Source organism: Pleurodeles waltl, chromosome 5, assembly GCF_031143425.1.
Source record: "Pleurodeles waltl isolate 20211129_DDA chromosome 5, aPleWal1.hap1.20221129, whole genome shotgun sequence".
In the NCBI taxonomy this organism is placed as follows: domain Eukaryota; kingdom Metazoa; phylum Chordata; class Amphibia; order Caudata; family Salamandridae; genus Pleurodeles; species Pleurodeles waltl.
This window is the reverse complement of record NC_090444.1, coordinates 54,512,657-54,525,846: the sequence shown is the minus strand read 5'-3', so window position 1 is coordinate 54,525,846 and position 13,190 is coordinate 54,512,657. Positions and strand designations below refer to the sequence as shown.

General features: G+C 43.1%; 1 protein-coding gene across 1 annotated transcript in view; it reads right to left on the bottom strand.

Annotated features, from left to right (window-relative positions):
• LOC138296981 (WAP four-disulfide core domain protein 8-like) overlaps positions 1 to 8,066 on the bottom strand; it is a 300,160-nt gene extending 292,094 nt beyond the window's left edge. The window contains exon 1 of the mRNA XM_069236498.1: positions 7,963 to 8,066. The gene's annotated coding sequence lies outside the window, so the exon portion shown is untranslated. The remainder of the gene's footprint in view (positions 1 to 7,962) is intronic.
• Between the last annotated feature and the right edge of the window lie 5,124 nt (positions 8,067 to 13,190).

The window sequence follows — 13,190 nt, the reverse complement described above, 5'->3', positions numbered from 1 at the left end:
TCTAAAACCAATAGCTCATTTGGAAAAACTATCTTAAATATGGCGCTCCAGAATGTACCATTTGGTAATTTCACTCTGTGCAGATGTCCTGGCAGTGATAAATGCAGCTTAAAATGTCACGTCTAGAAAGACGTTCAGTGACAAGATGTGTGTTTATCTCAGAAGTGAATAAAATTTCCTGCTAGACTGCTCTTTCTGTTCATATGTCTTGTGAGGCTATTGATTGCTGAATAGAATGTATAGTATGGTAAAATAGAATATATATATATATATATATATATATATATATATATATATATATATATATATATACACATATATATATACTACCTATTGTGGGGTATCAGTAGGTAGTTATAGTCAGGACTTAGGGCCAGATGAACAAATAATTTTTCCTGTCACAAATTGCCCATTGGGCCGTTTGCAACCAGAAAATGATTTTGACAATGTACCAAAGGCAAAATGTGACTCTGTAACTTGTTACTGAATCTCATTTTGCTTTTGCGATTTGGTTTTAGGAAGGAGTGAATTTAAGACATCCCTTCCTAAAACTAAATCACACTGGTATGTGTGAATTTATGCGACCAAAATGCGGTTGCATAACATTCTCATTTACCTACTCCTATATGGAGGTGGTAACCCATTCACAAACGGGAAGGGGTCCTCAAGGGAAGTGTCCTAATTTTTCTTGCTGCAGCACTAATCATAATCTCAATGACAAAATGAACCTCCTCATTTTGTTCCTTTCTAAATTTAGGCCCAGATTTAAGAAAAGTGGCACTTTCTGTGAGAAAGCATAACTTTTTTTGCAGCCCATTGAGCCCCATTAACATTAAAAATAATGGTGTACCTCCCTTTAATGCCTGCTCAGTGCAGGTATTAAAAATGTCTATAAATTTGGCACAGTGGAATCTCATAAATTCCACTGCACCATTTTTGCGGCCCCCCTAATGGAGGAACCCCCCCTACTGCATACGTTTTGTGTGGTACAGGCATATTGTGGCACAAGTTTTTACTAAGTGTAGCAATGCGTGCATTGCACCACTTTGTGAATATGGCGCAGTGTTTTTTGTCATACTATTGCCACATTAGTGTAAAAAAAGACGGTAATGTGGCGATAGTTGGCACTAGGCCCTTCTTAAATTTGAACCTAAATGTTTTAAATTTTACCAGTTTGATTCAATCAAGATGGCTTCAGTTTGCACCCACATTTGCACTATAACTCGTGCCCTAAGGTAACTATAACTAACGCCCTTGCCATTCACTGCTAATTACCCCAGCTATGACAGCACTCATGACATATTTTATAACATCATTAAAAAAAATATTAATGTAACATTAGCAAGCACATTGATGAGAAAACTGTGTATGGAGGGGGCACGAGTTCTAGTTACTTTCAGTAACGAGTTATAGTTGCTTAAAGTAACTCTAACAGCTGAATTTCTATGATTTTGTATGTTTAAAATGTGAGCCTAACTATGATGTTCATGTAACCTTTGTTTTTTTCAGTGAATATAAATATATTTCTCAATATCTATCTATCTATATCAATCAACAAATCTATCAAGTACGTATAGAGCACAGCTTATCACCTGTGGGGTCTCAAGGCATGCTGATCATTCGAAGATCCAGGTCTTGAGGTCCTTTGTAAACTGTTTCAGCGATGGGGCCTGTCTGAGGTTGAGTGGGAGCATGTTCCAGCTCCGAGCTGCAAGGTAAGAGAAGGATCTGCCTCTAGCTGTGCTCTTCCTGACTCGTGGGATGGCGGTGAGAGCGAGTTGGAAGGATCGGAGTTGTCTGGCAGGGGTGTAGAAAGTCAGGTGGGGGTTGAGGTAGGCCGGTCTGATGTTGTGCAGTGCCTTGTAGGTGTGTGTCAGTAGCTTGAAGGTGATGCATTTGTGACAGGGAGCCAGTGAAGGTCTCCGAGTTGGGTGGAGATGTGAGTGTGGCGGGAGATGTTAAGGATGAGTCTGGCTGCTGCATTCTAGATTCTCTGTAGTCTTGTTTGTAGCTTCTTTGTGATGCTGGCTTAGAGTACGTTGCTGTAATCCAGTTTGCTGCCCACATATCGTAAGCCACACAAACACTCTACAACATACACAACAAATGAGGTGTCACATGTTATTTTCCCTTCTATGGGTATACTTCTTCCTTTGAAATCCAAGAAGTCCTTTTTATTGATGCCATTGCCACAAGCCTTGCATTTATTGCAATGTGTGAATCCTTTGTTTTTTTTCTTGTAGCCAATTCTCTTGTGTTGTCAACTTAAAGTGGCTCTTTACCAAATAGTCTCTCAATGAGGGTACCCTTCTATATGTCACATCCGGTTGCATCCCTATGAGTTTACCAATATCTTGATCTTTTTTTTTATCACAGTCCAATGTTTATTTAAAATATTCAGAATTTTATGATTTTCTTTACTATAAGTCAGAATCAGTCTGATGGTTGTATTATCGTCCTCTTTCACTGAATTCTGACTGTTCATCAGTATCTGTGTACGTGTCATAGATCTTGCTCTTTTTTCCCCTTGTTTTACATTCCGATACTTATATCCTCTCTTAAGGAACCTCTGTTGTGTTTCTCTAAACTTAATTTCCATTTCTTTTGCATCAGAACAGTTTCTTTTCATCCTGATCAATTCCCCATAAGGAATACACTTCTTTAGTGATATCGGGTGGAAGCTCGAGCCAGTAGTACACTATTGGTTGCTGTTGTCTTACGGTGTAGCGTTGTCTGTATTTTCTCATCCTCAATATGTATAGTCACATCAAAAACTTCTATCCTTGTCCTGCTCATTTTGTACGTGAATTGTAGACCCACGTCATTGATATTTAATATGTCCAAGAATTCCTTACACTGTTTCTCTTGACCATGTATGTTATAGTTTGTTTGTGTGGCTTACGATATGTGGGCAGCACAATATGCCCTCTAAATTATTTTATATTGGAACATACAAGGGCGGTACAAAACAGAGATAGGAGCTATGCCCTAACAAAGCACCTACAGTGACATGATGAAGCAGACTGGCAATATATACGATATTATGGAATTACCTGTGTGAAAAAACATGAAAGAGGAGGTAATAGGATATTGAAAATGAGACGTTTGGAGTCCAAAATGATTATCAAACTCAAGACTAAGTGCCATATGGACTCAACGGGGACAAGGAAATTTATAACAACCACGCAGATAAGGGTTGGGAGAAACAGATAAAGACTATAGTCCACAGATCCAGTGGCTTAAGTATAGAGCACAGAGAAAGGTGTATGATTCAAATAGAATGTAATGTCTATGCCAGAAAGGAAATGCATATGATTCATGTAATGTCACCAGCTTCATATTGGTTGGAAGGGTAAAACATCTTGTAAAGATAGATAATACAAGGCTAGGGCCATTGATAAACGTTGGGTATGTCTCCATGGGATAAGGGGTCCGATTAAAATGTATTAGTACTTATTAGGTGAAACATAGTCCAAGAAGTATATATATATAATACATAAATATGTGTGACAATAGCAATACTAAATCCCAAGAATATACCTATACAACATATGGTGACACACATAGACTACGTATCACGGTAAAGGTGGTGTAAGTGATGAGATAACAAAGATAAAAAAGATAAAAGAGTTAAAGAAGTGGACCCAAATGTATCCATGGTGAACGAAGTGGGGAAATATATAACAAAAAGAACAAGGAGACTATCCAGTAGATGGCCACAATGACAGATTGAGAGAATAATTGTAATGTTACCTGTCAGCTGACATACTTTTAATGAGAGAACCATGTATATATAAAATATAAGTTGGGGAAGGGAAATAGGAACATCAATGTAGTTGGAAAGGTATGGGGTACCGCAAGAGTGGTATGCACAATGGTTTTAGTTGTGTTTAGGTTGTATTTTGTTTAGTTGCACTACATTTCCCAGAATGCTGCTTAATGGCAGAGAGTGGAAGTACATATATATAGGCAACGTAAACAATGCACTCAATTACCGTGATCAAGACTGTGATAGTCGAAACGCGCTGGTGATGAGGATGGCTGTTCTGAAGAAAAATAAATATTGATACAAAGGGGGTCATTCTAAGTCTGGCGGGCGGCGGAGGCCGCCCGCCAGACTTCCCCCCTCCAAAATACCGCTCCGCGGTTGCAAGACCACTGAGGGTATTTTGGCTTTTGCACTGGGCTGGCGGGCGACCGCCAAAAGGCCGCCCGCCAGCCCAGTGCAAAAACCCTTCCCACGAGGACGCCGGCTCAGAATTGAGCCGGCGGAGTGGGAAGGTGCGACGGGTGCAGTTGCACCCGTCGCGAATTTCACTGTCTGCAATGCAGACAGTGAAATTCAAAGAGGGGCCCGTTTACGGGGGCCCCTGCAGTGCCCATGCCATTGGCATGGGCACTGCAGGGGCCCCCAGGGGCCCCACGACACCCCATACCGCCATCCTGTTCCTGGCGGGCGAACCGCCAGGAACAGGATGGCGGTATGGGGTGTCTGAATCCCCATGGCGGCGCAGCGAGCTGCGCCGCCATGGAGGATTCAGAAGGGCAGCGGAAAACCGACGGGAGACCGCCGGTTTTCCTCTTCTGACCGCGGCTGAACCGCTGCGGTCAGAATGCCCTGCGGGGCACCGCCAGCCTGTAGGCGGTGCTCCCGCCGACCCTGGCCCCGGCGGTCTAGTACCGCCGGGGTCAGAATCACCCCCAAAGTCTTTTGGAGTGCTGCAAATTACTTTTGGAAAGAATTAATTGCAGGGAATTGGTCCATCCCTGACGCAGGCACCACCCGAGGAGCACGCCGTTAAAGGACTGTTTTGTTTCGATATATATATATATATATATATATATATATATATATATATATATATATATATATATCCAAATGTATGTTTCTTCCCCCAGAAAAGAGAAGCAGCACCACGATCTTTGTTGGCCAATTATTTTCTTTATTTTCTATTGAATCTTCACCACAAATGCACACATGCACCCAAAGGCCGATGCATTCCAGAATTTCACCTTCAACTAGACCATAGAGTTCAAGAATGTCAGCATGCTTTTTAACACAACATAGTGTAGTCTTTTCACTCTTTCTAAAAACCACTAGAATGGTAACCAAATACAAAACATGGTCTATCTCCTGTTTCCAAGGTATTCATTTAATTTCACCTTATATTTTCTATTCTTTCATTTGTCATTTGGTTCGATTCCCAAAAGTAAAATGGTGTTTCTTACATTATGCCTTTCCTCTTTTTGTATCCATTTGATTAAAAATCACTAATACAATGACAAAAGTTAATTTAAAAGGCAAAATTGTCGTAGTTGGACTCTTGCTCTAGGCAAGACTGCTGGTTTAGGGATGACAGCACTTTTGTTTGTAGGCGACTAGGCTATTCCTACAACAAGTTGCAGCTGTCGGCCCAACCCTTCCAGCACACGAGCAGTACCTCACTAAAAACCCAAACAGTAATAGGTGATTTCTGCCGGCCTTTACACATGGATTCAAGAGTGCGACATCTCAGGAGAGTCGTGGTAGAATGGAGATTACCCTTTTCTCACTTGAGCAACGAGTCTAAGTCACACACAGGCAATGAAGGAGATGCAGTGAAGTTTTCAATAGGTTTTATTAACAACACCGCAATCTACTGTAAAATGCATGAGCTACAATGATTAGAATAATGAACGATGCAAGACGCGGAATGGTAAAGTTGAGATTCATGAATACGAAGACCCACACCATATTGTAATAAACATAAGCTGTAAAATAGGCCGTAATACCCTAGCATGATAAACCTAATTTATAACCTAAAGAGCGCTAGGTGTGATAAACCTAATCTGCCAGTACCGTGTCCATGAGAACCACCCCTCAACGCTTGTTACCTTGGAATGAGGTCTCTAAATCAGACTCCGTGGTGACACGAAGGCTGGGTCTGCATCAAGACAACGTGTAGCATAGATAATGTCTACAGCATCTGGATTCCTAGCTCTTGTAGGACCCCTGACAGGGGTATTTTCCCAAACAATAGATGAGAAGGCATGCTTGAGGTGGCAATTATATAAACAATTCCCTCCAAATGTACATTATGTCCCTGTCTCACGTACGTGGGAAAGGGACATGATGTGAAAACGTATGGATATTACTTGTCTTTGAAGCTGATAATGACACCTTCACAGAGTGGCACTGATAACGTGAAATCAAAACATCTTCCTAACTGTAAACATAGCAGCCATCTTGGAAGAAATAATTAAATAAATGTGCTAAAGCAGAGCAGGCTAAGTAGGTTAGAAGTCACCAGGTGACAGGGCGCAGGTCTGCAAGCCAGAAGGCTAAGCGAACTCCTGATTCCCAATATAACTAAGTAGGATCCACTACAAAATAAATATTTCTTGGGAACTAACAAAATCACTGTAAAGTGCATAATCCTACATATGTCCCTAAATGAAATAATAGATTTCCACATAAACCACAAACAAAAGAAGTTAAGGCCAGGCAGAAAATCTTACATTCGCTTCGTTATACTTTTTATTGTCTTCTCCTTTCCCAGATGAGAGAACGTATTGCATATATCTAATAATAATATGAACAAATAATCATGTTAAATTATTGTTACACTTTTTAGGACAATCCCAATGTAATTTTGTAAGTCATTCAATTATTTGATACTTTTTTAACAAATATTATTCAAATTGCATGAAATTACAAGCCTCCTAAAATCTCATGGAAAGTGACTTGTGAAAGTAATGAAGCATAATAAACTGCAAGTACAAATATAATATTAATGTCATCATATACTTTTCTGACATTTCAGGACCATTGGAAGAATTAAACCATTCATTATTTCAAACAAAGATATCTCAAAATTCAAATAAAAGTGCATTATATGCAAAAGTACATTTCAGATTTCAACCAACATTATCATGAAATGCTTTAAACAATAAAATGCACATTCACTCTAAACTCATAAAATACTAAAGTGCTTTAAATTGTAAAATACATGTTAAAGCTCTTTTCAAATCTTAGTTCCAAGATATCAAAATACATCAAGTACTCTCAGTTCTTCTAACCAGGCTCCTCTTATTTTATGTTCATTATTCTCAGAAGTCTGAATACTGACAAGAAGACGAAAGCTCTTCATTTCATATATTAATACTGCTGTCTTAAAAATGAACATGCAAGTTTGCATCCAAATTTTGACTAAAAGGAGCCTTAGTTTTCGTCAGTACAATTAGTCTCAACTCTTTCCTTCATAATTTTAATCCACAGTCATTTCCGCTCTCCTTTTTGCTTTTTTGCTTTATTGGTTTGATTCCAAAGTAGCTTTATTCATTGGGGTGCCCAGTATGCTTCTCCCAGACATTCTCAGTTCTTTATTGCATGTATATGTTGGAGAATTCTGAGTTTTACTTTGTTTGTTGTGCTATCTACATCATTTCTGTTACAAGTACATAGTAGCTCAGAGACAACGTAGTCTGTTTTACATGTAATACATTCTTTAATTTTCTGTTGTTTATTATTATACAGCTCATACCTTTGTTTGTTCACCCCATATTTACAAGTTTTAGATTTTGCACATTCTCAAAAGACAGTCTTTATGAGCCAAATTTGTATTTGTTGATTTCGTTGATCGCATATGTCTTTGCATCAATTTCTCTCTCTCTCTCTCTCTCTCACACACACACATTCACATAAGCATGAAAACAACAACAAATCCAGATGATTTCATACCAATCCCAGACACCTGAAATAGGCCAAGACATTCATGTGTATCATTACCAATAAGAACAAAGGATGCTTTTGCAATAATACATTGACCTTGGGAGGACCAGCCCCAACCAACCCTCCCCCTCACTTTCCCACCCTAGAACTGGGCCTGATACCAAGACAATTATTTGTGGGAATCTAGACAAAGACACATAATCTCCAAAGAGATGCTGAGAGTCTTGAAGTCCCGAATTCTGCACACTCACCTGCAGCAGAGTCCTCTCTTTCCACTGGAAGGGCTCTGCAGACCCAAAGGAGGGCAGGAAGGAGCACAATGGTGCCTGTAGTCTTTGTTGTGGCGTAGACAGTGGTATCTGAATCTCTGCTGCACTTGTGTCTGGGATTTATGGGTTACTACAGGTAGAGAAGGAGGGGAAACTGATGCTAATCAAAACAGGCATTAGCCAATCATTGTTTAACAACTGTCCATGTGGCAGCCTCCAGCATTTTCCTGACAACGTGTCGTTTTCTTCAGTGTCTTTTGTTGGTGACTTCACCCTCCTTCTTTCCTTGTAGACTACGACAATACTGGATATCGCTGTTTTAAAATTGCTCAAGAGATTTGGATGAGCAAATAAAGGCAGTGGTGCACTGTCATCAAAGTTTATACTTGTGTTTACTGCTGAATCAGAAGTTAGGAGCAGGTCTGCGAAAACAACCTGAGGTCCCCTGGCAAACACGTGTACCTAGCCTGTGATCGGCAATGTTCACAGGCATGGGTAAGGAGGGCAAGTGCCCCGGGTCCACTCTTTTAGGGCCCCAGCAATGCCCCCCCCAACAGCACCCCTCTTCAACCCGTGATTAGAAGATTATTATGCTTCTCAAGTCCTCTCTTCAGGGCGTGTCAGATAACCTCAAATGGTGATGAAGCACACAGGGCCTGATTTAAGAAGCCCTACCTCCACCTCAGCGACACCATAGCATAATTTGTTTATGCTAAGGCTGTGCTAAAGTGGCTTTTTACACATGACATATTTAGAAAGTGGTACAATGCATGCTTTGTGCCACTTTATAAACCCATGTACCACATTATGCCCGGCCGGGCATAATGTATGCAAGGGGGGGTGTTCCCCTGTTAGGGGGGCCAAAAACATAGTGCAAGGGTATCTAAGAGATTTCCTTGTGCCATTGTTTTGGCACTTTTAACGCCTGATCAGAGCAGGCATTTGAACGGGGCATGCCATTGAATACAATGGGCCCCTGTGTACTCTGCAGAAGTATCACCAAGATTTTGGCGCTACTCATGCAGAGTACATCAATAGCATCAGGAATTCTGATGCTATTGCCCACTACCCTGCGCCATGGTGCGCCATATTTTAAATACACCGCACACATGGTGGCTGTAGGGGGCGCTAAGGGGCACAAGGAAAGTGTTGCTGCACTGGGTGCAATGTCACCTTTCTTAAATCAGCCCCATATTTTTTAGTGATATTTTTTAAGTGGGGATTTGAAGATATGATTATTGGAAGTTCCTTACTTAATCTTGAAGAGACTGTAGCTTTTATTAACCCAATACAATGTTCACAAAAATATGGCCAGTAATGGGCAAGGCAATACAACATGTACTCTCACTGAATACCAAAAAATAAGATACCAGTAGCAAAGTGCAGCTCTTTGAAATGTTTATAGTTGTGGTATGAAGCACTGAACAAAGATACTGCTTGAATGCGACAGAAGACAGTGTGAAGTTTATATGTGCCCAGGACTCTATGAAGCAATAGCTTTATTACGGAGCAGTGATGCAACCTAATTGTACTGCCCCTCATACATGCGTATGTATTATTATGCATCAACATATAGAGCACTTTGAACCATATTGTGCAAGTCACTGAGCAAGTAAAGTGAGGTCACCCCTTCACCTCAGTTTACAACAAAATACTACCAAACACACTGATTACTGATCCTAAGTCGCTGCTTTCACTCCCGTCTTGGTGCTTACAGTGCCAAAATGATGAAATCTAGTCTGTGCCAAGAAGACTTTCTGGAAATGGAGCCCTGATTGGTATCATGGTTCCTAGACTGTACAGATCAACAAACTGATCCATATATGGTTTTTGCACTGTCCTCTGTCTGAGCTCTGTTCCCCACTATTTGTAGTTTCCTTGTTTCTGCTGTTGTGCCTTCTGGCTTCTTTAGTCTTTGCTTCTCCAAGCCCCAGTGCAGCCTCCCCTCACGCGGTATGTGGGAAAACTGGGCTGATTGCAGAAGCCCCATCACTTTTTGTCCACTTTTTTCACTCATACTGGTGTTTTAATGACTCTGATGGTGCCGTGGGCACTGCTAAACAGTCCCAGGTCTTGTGCTCTTATTAAAGTGGCATATGCAAATTAGGTTGATTATAATTGTGCGTACCAACCTACCTAAAATTCCCTAGTATATGGTAAGGCATGTTGGTTTAGGGTCCCCAGGATAGATATCACACCCATAGGTGTACTGCTGTGGTGTCCAGTGCCATTTTAAAAGAAGGACTGCCTTGCTGGCTGCTTTTAATTCTAAATTCGACTTTGGAATTTAAAGTTCTTCCATAGTACCCAGCTACCTTTATTTACATATAAGTCACCCCTAAGGTTTGCCCTGAGTTCCCCCGGAGTTGGATGCAGTATAACTATAAGCAGGGATGTATAAAAGATGCTTTATAAGCCCCAGTGAGGGACAAATAGCCAAAGTTGTTTTCCCCTATTGTAGTGAGTGGGCATAATAAAGTCTTATTTTCCATAGGAAGGAGCTACATATAGCAATTTGGTATAAAATTAAAATCCAACAACAACTTGCCACTGTTGAATTTAATATAACTTGCACAGGGAAAGATATTCAGAACTCTTGATAAAAGTTACCAATGTCAGCCATGTAGTGCCCTTCTCTGATTGGTCAGCCTCTGTGTAGGAGGCTGGCCTGGCTTATATTGGGTACCAATGGTACTTACACCCTGTGCCAGGTCCAGTTATCCCTTATTAGTAGATTAGTAGTGTTCTAGCAGTTTAGGCTGATAGAGGTAGCTATAGAAGAGCAGCTTAGGCTGAACTAGGAGACATGTAAAGCTCCTACTATACCACTTATATCATAAAGGTACTATGGCCCTCATTACAACCCTGGCGGTCAAAGACTGGCAGTGCAAACCATGAGATTACGACCGCGACGGAAGCATCGCGGTCGCAGCGCCGGGACCGGTGGTTTCCTGCACTTTGGTCCCGGCGGTTGTAATCCCCCAGGGCAGCGCAGCTTGCAGCGCTGCCCAGGGGATTATGAGTCCCCCTCCCGCCAGCCTTTTCATGGAGGTATGAACTGCCATGAAAAGGCTGGCGGAAAGGGAAGTCTGGGGGTCCTGGGGGCCCCTGCACTGCCCATGCCTTTGCCTTTGGCATAGGCAGTGCAGGGGCCCCCTGGTACAGCCCCGTGAAGATTTTCACTGTCTGCATCGCAGACAGTGAAAAGCGCGACAGGTGCAACTGCACCTGTCGCACTGCCACAACAACACCGGCTCCATTTGGAGCCAGCTCCCGTGTTGCGGCCTAGATCCCCGCTGGGCCGGCGGGCGGAAACCAGGTTTCCGCCCGTCGGCCCAGCGGGGATCTCCAAATAGGCGCTGCGGGAGTGCGGCCGCATCAGCGGCTGCCCGGCGGTTTCAACTTGGAGGGCGGCGCTTGCTGCCAGCCAAAGTTGAAATGACGGCCAATATCATAAGAAAGACAATACTCAGAGTTACTAAAAAAAAGGTACTTTATTTTAGTGACAATGTGCCAAAAATATCTCAGAGGATATACTCCCGCAGAGAGTGTTAGAAAACACTAAGGGTGTCCAAGATACCCCTCCCAAGACCCTGGAAAGTAGGAGTAAAGTACAACTATTTCTCCAGAAACACACTAAAGTTGTGATAGAGGATTTTGCAAGGTCCACAACAGACTGCAAAGCACTGAAGACGGATTCCTGGACCTGAGGACCTTCAAAGGAAGGGGACCAAGTCCAAGAGTTGCAAAAGTGTCCGGGGGGGGCAGGATCCCACTAAACCCCGGCTGAAGGTGCAAAATGGCTGCCTCCAGATGGAAGAAGCTGAAGATTCTGGAACAAAAAAAGGTGCTAGGAACTTCTCCTTCATGCAGAAGATGTCCCATGGAGTACTGGAGGATGCAGAGTTGTTTCCTTGGCAAAATACCGCAAACAAGCCTTGCTAGCTACAAGAGTCGCAGTTGAAAAAAAAGGGTGCTGTCCAGGCCCAGGAATGACTAGAATATCGCCACTTGGGAGAGGAGACAGAGGGTGCCCTCAGCAACGTAGAGAGCCCACACACAAGAAGGTAGTACTGGCAGAAGTCCTTGAACTTGGGTTCAAGAAATCTGAACATGGCAGTCATCTCAACACTACAAAAGAGGGTCCCACGACACCGGAGATCAACTCAGTGAGCTGAGCATCACAGGGCAGATTGCTGGGGACCTAGGCTTGGCTGTGCATGCAGGATTTTGTGGAAATGTGTACAGAAGCCCTTGTAGTTACAGTTCACACAGTGCACATGATTACTGTCTGGCGAGGGGAGGCAAGGACTTACCTCCTCCAAATTTGGACAGTTGGACCACTGGACAGTCTGGGTCACTTGGGTCTACCACCTGTGTTACAGGGGCCACACTCTTCAGGATGAGAGGGGTCCCAGAGTACCGGTGACGCTGAAGTTTGGTGCCTGCAGAAGCAAGGGGGAGATTCCGTCGTCCCACTGGAGATTTCTTTTTGGCTTCCAGTGCAGGATGAAGGCACACAGCCTCCAAAGCATGCACCACCAGGAAACAGTCGAGAACGCCGGCAGGATTAGGTGCTAAAATGTCGCTGGTAGTCTTCTTGCTACTTTGTTGCAGTTTTGCAGGTGTCCTGAAGCAGTCAGCGGTCGATCCTTGGCAAAAGTCGAAGAGAGAGGTGCAGAGGAACTCTGGTGAATTCTTGCAAGTCGTTATCTGAGGAAAAGCCCACTGGAGAGACCCTAAATAGCCCTCAGAGGAGGATTGGCCAGCCAGTCAGGTAAGCACCTATCAGGAGGTGTCTCTGATGTCACCTGCTGCCACTGGCCACTCAGAGGCCTCCAGAGTGCCCTCACACCTCTGGATCCAAGATGGCAGAGGTCAGGGACACACTGGAGGAGCTCTGGGCACCACCCCTGGGGTGGTGATGGACAGGGGAGTGGTCACTCCCCTTTCCTTTTGACCAGTTTTGCACCAGAGCAGGGGCTGGGGGTTCCCTAAATTGGTGTAGACTGGCTTAAGCAAGGAGGGCACCATCTCTGCCCTTCAAAGCATTTCCAGAGGCTGGGAGAGGCTACCCCTCCCCAGCCTTTTACACCTATTTCCAAAGGGAGAGGGTGTAACACCCTCTCTCAGAGGAAATTCTTTGTTCTGCCTTCCTGGGACTGGGCTCCCCAGACCCCAGGAGGGCAGAACTCTGTCTATGGGGTGGC